We start from the raw sequence: 7,882 nt of genomic DNA, 5'->3' as shown, positions 1-7,882 counted from the left end.
AGAGCAAGCTTTCGGAGAAAGATAGGAGTGTATTGTAAGAGAGACGAATCGCTGCCAAGCTTCGCTTGTCAGGATTCATGCTTATATACGAAGCACAGGTCATACGACCTCCAAACAGGTCAGGTGAGGCCATACTGGCCCGTTCTGGGACATCTGGCCTTACAAGTAAAGCTAAAGTGTTAACTATTACTTTAGCAGCAATTATCTTTACCTCTTAAAAAGCCTAACTATAAGATAGATATAAAGTATATTCTGCGTGTAAATAAGAACTAGGTAGTTAACAACAGCAATAACTACTAGTAGCTAGTCTTCTCTATATTATTTATAAAAGATAAAGTAGACTTAGTGCTTACTAATGTAGCTTTTATAATTAACAGGTAAAAAGTTATCTAGCTTAGTTACTTAGTAAGCTATTAAGCTAAGCACTTTAAATTTACCTAGCAGCATATTACCTTAGCTAACTTTAGTTTTATAAAAAGTGTTTACTTATTTAAAGTAGTTAATTACTATATTAAGCGCTTTACTAAAAAAATTAATAAAGTAAATTTTAAAGTAAAGCTTTATGTTAAAGTTAAGGCTCTATAAAAGGCATTTTTATATAAGTAATTAGCTAATAAGCTATTATTAGATCTAGATACTACACTAATAATACTAAGTAGCTGTTGTACCTAGTAGCTGCTGCGTAAAGCTAGGGCAGTAGAGTAAGTAAAAGAGATATTTAAGGTAATAGACTACTACTTAGTAATTATGTGTATGTAGGAGTGCTAGACAGAGCTTTATAATAACTATAAAGAGTAGTGCTATATCTACCTAGACTAATCTTACTATACTATTAAACTAGTTAACTTTAAGGTGTAGAGAAAGTCTATAGTTATAAAAGAGTCTTTTATTATAGTACCCAGTTATAAGATTATTAAAGCGCTGTAGTAAAAAAGTAATAAGCTTTAGGTAAACCCTTATATATAGAAAAATAAGAAGAAAAGACTAGGCTTATTATTATTAAATAAGCTATTATTTAAAAAGCTAGTAAAGTAAATAAGCTAGTAGTAGTTACTTAACTAAATAGTAAAAATAAGTAATAAAAAAGCTACTTAAGCAGAGTAATAAGAGTTTTAATAGCTTTATCTCTAACAGCTTTAAGCATAGGCTAGTATCTGTAAGGATGGAGCTCTGTACCACTACGCTAATACAACTAAAAAGGTGCAAATAATTAACTAACGTTAATTATTGCGTACAGAATAGTATATATACCTGTTGTACGTAAGCACTATCTTAGCCTTACAGTATCCCTTCTATAGAAGCTGCTCTACTCTTTTACTACTAGCAGCTACATGCTCTACTAGTTATTACTTTAATAGCGCCTTAATTTTTAGGTTGTTTTTTAAGTCTTATAATAAAAAGTAGTAAATAAAATACTTAAAAAATAGTAAAAGACTTTTTTAAGTAGTTAGTTAAGTAATAGCTAAAGAATAAAAAAGATTCTTACCTTTACATGTAAAAGGTGGTAACTAAGAAGCTATAGACTATAAAGGATCTCTGCGAGATAAGTAAAGTTAAAGGTAACCTATATACTATTGCTATTACCTAGTTTAGGCTTAAAAATAGGCTTATTTACTATTTTTATAAAGATCTTTATTAGTTTAAGCTAATATATTATACAGCTAGCAGCCTACTTAAGATAGGTAGTAGTAAGTAAGGTAGAACTAGTAGTAGAAATAATATAGCTAAATAATTTATTTAAATTTAAACTCTCTTACCTTTTTAAGCTCTCTTAGCTCTCTCCTTGCGCGCTCTAGCTTCTCCTGCTTAATATATAGCCCTTCTGCTGCATACTTAAAGTGCTTTTAAGTAAAATAGTTATATTTACTTTTTTAAATAGCTACTTTTAAAAAAGCACTAAAGTTACTACTAAAACGCTTTTAAATATATAAATAGTTTCTTTTAATCTACACTTTAAGCACTATAAAGGTAAGCTTTACTAGATTATAGTTAGGTAAGTATAAAAGTAAATACTTTACTAAATACTTACTAGCCTTAATAATCTATATTACTTTATTATTTATATAAATTAAAATGTTATCTAAAATAATTACTAAGTACTTCTTACTATACATAACTTAAAGTATAAAGATTAGACTTTTTTTAATCTACTTAAAAAACTACTTTTAATTAAGGTAGCCTTTTTTATAGCTGTATAAGAGAGATAGCTGTTAATTATATATATAAAAAAATTAACTAAGTACTGCCTTAAGTAATATTTTAAGTATACTAAAAAACATAGCTAACTAGGCTATACATGTAGTGCTGCTAGCTAGTCTTTTTATTAAAAATTAACTTGTTAAGAAACACTAGATTCTTTACTATAAAGTGTTTTATTAAGTTATAATATAAGTTATAAAGTGTTTTATTAAGTTATAATATAAGTTATAAAGTTTTTTATTTTAATTTATAAAAAATACTTAAAGTGTTTAGTAACTTTATTTATGTTAAAAAAAAACTAAAATATATTTAAGTAATTAATTTAAATGCTTTTTTTTACTTATAACTAGAGTGTAATCTTGTCTTAGTACATCTACTTAAAGTAAATAAGCTTACTAAAAAAAGCATTTATGTCTTTTTTACTAATTACTAGTAAATAACTAAGCTTACTTTAAATAGGTGCTTTTATACTGCTATGCGTCTTTAGATTATCTATTATATTATATACTACGCAGTTGCTGCACCTCTCTTAATTAGTAATTACTTATAGCCTTTATCTAAGTAGTAAAAAATAATATATATTAATACACATATAATTAAATAGGCTACAGGCGCTTACAGTAAGCGCTAGGGGTTGCTAAGTAGGTAGTAGGCAATAAGAGACTCTGTAAGCTTAAAACATAGCTAAAAAGCTATTTTAAACATTAAAACCTAGCCTTATTATTTTCTAAATAGAAAGTATGTACAGCGCCTAAATGTTTACTAAAATTAAGAGATGTTAGGTAGTTGTAGGGTTTTATAGGCAAAATTTCAAGTTCTTATACAAATTTAGTGGCAGAAAGCAAAGTTTAAGGTGTTGCCAAGACATCTATTGTGTGCGTTAATCTGTGCAATGTCTTGGCATTCGCGTCGCGTCTTTTCTGCCTCACTAAATCTATAAGAACTTTAACAAAGCAACAATTTACCCCTATCTATGCCTAAATATCTGTTATTTTAGTTAGATCTTAAAGCTATATATACTTCCTAATTAGGAAATAATAAAGCTAAATTTTAAAAGTTTAAAATAGCCCTTAGTAAACAATTTCTAGCTAAAAAGCTATAGCTAGAGCAGCCACGCGTTTAAGTACTAGTGCTACCTATTAACTGTTAGCTAGAGCTTTTACTGCAGCAGCCTCTAAAGCACCTTCTAGAGGTTAAAAAGCTAGTAGATTAAATAAGTAGATAAAAAGAAAAGTTACCTTTATAAATAAGTAGCGCGCTGCTGCTTTAATAGCTGCTATTAAAATACTATTATTACTACTATTAGTAGTAGAGCTAGAGTGTTAACTATTACTTTAGCAGTAATTATCTCTACCTTCTAAAGAGCCTAACTATAAAATAAATATAAAGTATATTCTGTGTATAAATAAAAACTAGGTAGTTAATAACAGCAATAACTGCTAGCAGCTAGTCTTCTCTATATTATTTATAAAAAATAAAGTAGACTTAGTGCTTACTAATATAGCTTTTATAATTAATAGGTAGAAAGTTACTTAGCTTAGTTACTTAGTAAGCTATTAAGCTAAGCACTCTAAATCTACCTAGCAGCACATTACTTTAGCTAACTTTAGTTTTATAAAGGGTGCTTACTTACTTAAAGTAGTTAATTACTATGTTAAGCGCTTTACTAAGAAGATTAATAAAGTAAATTTTAAAGTAAAGCTTTATGTTAAAGTTAAGGCTTTATAGAGAGCATTTTTATATAGGTAATTAGCTAATAAGCTATTATTAGATCTAGATACTACACTAATAATACTAAGCAGCTATTATACCTAGCAGCTGCTGTGTAAAGCTAGAGCAGTAAAGTAAGTAAAAAAGATATTTAAAGCAATAGACTACTACTTAGTAATTATGTGTATGTAGAAGTGCTAGATAGAGCTTTGCAATAACTATAAAAAGTAGTGCTATATTTACCTAGACTAATCTTACTATGCTATTAAACTAGTTAACTTTAAAGCATAAAGAAAGTTTATAGTTATAAAAGAGTCTTTTATTATAGTACTTAGTTATAAGATTATTAGGGCGCTGCAGTAAAAAAGTAATAAGCTTTAAGTAAACTCTTATACATAAAAAAATAAAAAGAAGAGGCTAGGCTTATTATTATTAAATAAGCTATTATTTAAAAAGCTAGTAAAGTAAATAAGCTAGCAGTAGTTACTTAACTAAATACTAAAAATAAGTAATAAAAAAGCTACTTAAGTAGAGTAATAAGAGTTTTAATAGCTTTATCTCTAACAGCTTTAAGCGTAGGCTAGTATCTCTTCTATAGAAGCTGCTTTACTCTCTTACTACTAGCAGCTACATGCCTTACTAGTTATTACTTTAATAGCGCCTTAATCTTTAAGTTATTTTTTAAGTCTTATAATAAAAAGTAGTAAATAGAATATTTAAAAAATAGTAAAAAACTTTTTTAAGTAGTTAGTTAAGTAATAGCTAAAGAATAAAAAAAATCTTTACTTTTATACATAAAAGGTAGTAACTAAGAAGCTATAGACTATAAAGAATCTCTGCAAGATAAGCAGAGTTAAAGGTAACCTATATACTATTACTATTACCTAGTTTAGGCTTAAAGATAGGCTTATTTACTATTTTTATAAGAATTTTTATTAGTTTAAGCTAATATATTATACAGCTAGCAGCTTACTTAAGATAGGTAGTAGTAAGTAAGGTAGAACTAGTAGTAAAAATAATATAGCTAAATAATTTATTTAAATTTAAACTCTCTTACCTTTTTAAGCTTTTTTAGCTCTCTTCTTACGCGCTCTAGCTTCTCCTGCTTAATATATAGCCCTTCTACTATATACTTAAAGTGCTTTTAAGTAAAATAGTTACATTTACTTTTTTAAATAGCTACTTTTAAAAAAGCACTAAAGTTACTACTAAAATACTTTTAAATATATAAATAGTTTCTTTTAATCTACACTTTAAGCACTATAAAAGTAAGCTTTATTAGATTATAGTTAAGCAAGTATAGAAGTAGATACCTTACTAAATACTTACTAGCCTTAATAATCTATATTACTTTATTATTTATATAAATTAAAACATTATCTAGAATAATTACTAAGTGCTTCTTACTATACATAACTTAAAGTATAAAGATTAGACTTTTTTTAATCTACTTAAGAAACTACTTTTAATTAAAGTAGCTTTTTTTTATAGCTATATAAAAAAAAATAGCTGTTAATTATATATATAAAAAGAATTAACTAAGTACTGCTTTAAGCAATATTTTAAGTATACTAAAAGACGTAGCTAACTAGGCTGTACATGTAGTGCTACTAGCTAGTCTTTTTATTAAAGATTAACTTATTAAAAAACACTAAATTCTCTACTATAAAGCGTCTTATTAAGTTATAATATAAGTTATAAAGTTTTTTATTTTAATTAATAAAGAACACTTAAAGTGTTTAGTAACTTTATTTCTGTTAAAAAAAAAACTAAAATATATTTAAGTAATTAATTTAAATACTTTTTTTTACTTATAACTAGAGTGTAATCTTATTTTAGTACATCTACTTAAAGTAGATAAGCTTACTAAAAAAAAGCATTTATATTTTTTTTACTAATTACTAGTAAATAACTAAGCCTACCTTAAATAGGTGCTTTTATACTACTGTGCGTCTTTAGATTATTTATTATATTATATACTACGCAGTTACTGCACCTTTTTTAATTAGTAATTACTTATAGCTTTTATCTAAGTAGTAAAAAATAATATATATTAATACATATATAATTAAATAAGCTACAGGCGCTTATAGTAAGCGCTAAGGGTTGCTAAGTAAGTAGTAGGCAACAAAAGACTCTATAAGCTTAAAACATAGCTAGAAAGCTATTTTAAACATTAAAACCTAGCCTTATTATTTTTTAAATAGGAAGTACATACAGCGCCTAAATGTTTACTAAAATTAAGAGATGTTAGGTAGTTGTAGGGTTTTATAGGCAAAAATTTAAGTTTTTATACAAATTTAGTGGCAGAAAGCAAAGTTTAAGGTGTTGCCAAGACATTGCACAGATTAACGCACACAATAGATTGCACGGATTAACGCACACAATAGATCGATCGAAGTAGTTCCCCAAAGTTGATCGTGTCCTCGACCCTACCGGACTGGTTTCTTCGTGTTGTCCGCACCTCATGGTGAACGAAGAAGATGACAACCCCCCATGGCGCGCATTCTTGATCGACCTCGACCTTGCCATTAAGGAGTAGCGAGAGAAATCTTCTAGGGCGCGAGGGAAAACCGGCACAAGGGCGCTTATGGCAATTGGGGTGCTTCTCAACGACGAAAATTATTTGTTCATGAACGATCTGGAGTTGTTCTTCTGGGTGCTATTCTAGATATGCATTCACTATGATGGGCCTGGCGAAGCTATTAGAGCAACAGAGTTTAAGTGTTGGAACTACAAGGGTGACAGGAAGTTAGCAGGTTCTAAAAAGAGCGTTATAGATAACAAAAGGGATTTTCTTAAAATTATAGAGATAAACTTTACGCTATATTATTAACTATTAATCCCTTACATTAATAGATTACGGAGAAAGGTGTTTCCGAACGGTGGGAGGTGGGGATCCAAATCCGAAGCTGTACTTTGAGATGAAAGAGATACTTCGGGCAGCACGGGATGAGTTGTGCCCAAGAGCCTTCTCCCTCCGCCCCCATTCGTCCCTCTCTAGGTTGGTAACCCGAACACTCCATTGCTAAGACGTGGTATATCTCTTTTCACCAGATTCTTAAGCAAGACTGACTTGCAGCCGACTACCTATCCTTTATGGCATGCATTGATCGCGTAAACATTCCGCTGTCGCTGCTACCTCTCGGAGACTCGTTACAGCAAGTCGAAGCGATTGGGACGCTGAAAGGGTATGCTTTCATCACAGAACGCCACAGTGTGTCCAACCGTTAGTACACCTAATAGTACAGTACTGCAGTACAGCGATTTTGGTCACGTACGTACGTACAGGGCATCTACTCAGTATACTGTACTATACATGAGGCTGCTGTACTAACCGTTTACAGTAGTTATATAGGATTTTTGGTAGTTTTGGGCGGTTGAAGGCAGGTTGCTGAGGGCCAGGGGGCTCGTGTTCAGAGATTAATGCGGAGAATGCCGTTACCGTAGCTTGGCATCTGACGCACGGTTTCACCTGGCGCACACTTGCTTCGGAAAATTCAAAATTTCAACATAACTCTAACTCCACTAATATAGACCTAATTTTAGCTGCGTTAACAGCGCTAGAATTGCTAAAGCTAGGCAAAAAACCTAATATTACTTAGACAGCAAAAAAGTTTAGTGTTACTTAATTAATGTTATTAAAATAATTTTGTAGGGTCTAGTAAAGTTATGTAAAGTAATATAAAAATTAAAGACTTTTTAATGCGTAGTAAGAGAAGGACCTAGTACAATACATTAATAGGCTTTATAAGCAAGGCCTACCCCCTATAAGACAGATGCTATGCAATTTTGCTACAGAAATAAGCAGAAACCCTGCTAGTGTAAGGCCGAGATGGTGCTTACGTGCGACGGGTATATATACTATTCTGTACGCAATAATTAACTGTTGGTTGATTATTCGCACCTTTTTAGTTGTATTAGCGTAGTGGTACAGAGCTCCGTCCTTACAGCTAGCAGGTTGTAGCCTAAC

The sequence above is a fragment of the Lindgomyces ingoldianus genome (genome assembly GCF_010093535.1).
Source record: "Lindgomyces ingoldianus strain ATCC 200398 unplaced genomic scaffold BDR25scaffold_6, whole genome shotgun sequence".
Classification (NCBI taxonomy): domain Eukaryota; kingdom Fungi; phylum Ascomycota; class Dothideomycetes; order Pleosporales; family Lindgomycetaceae; genus Lindgomyces; species Lindgomyces ingoldianus.
Note: the sequence above shows the minus strand (reverse complement) of the source record.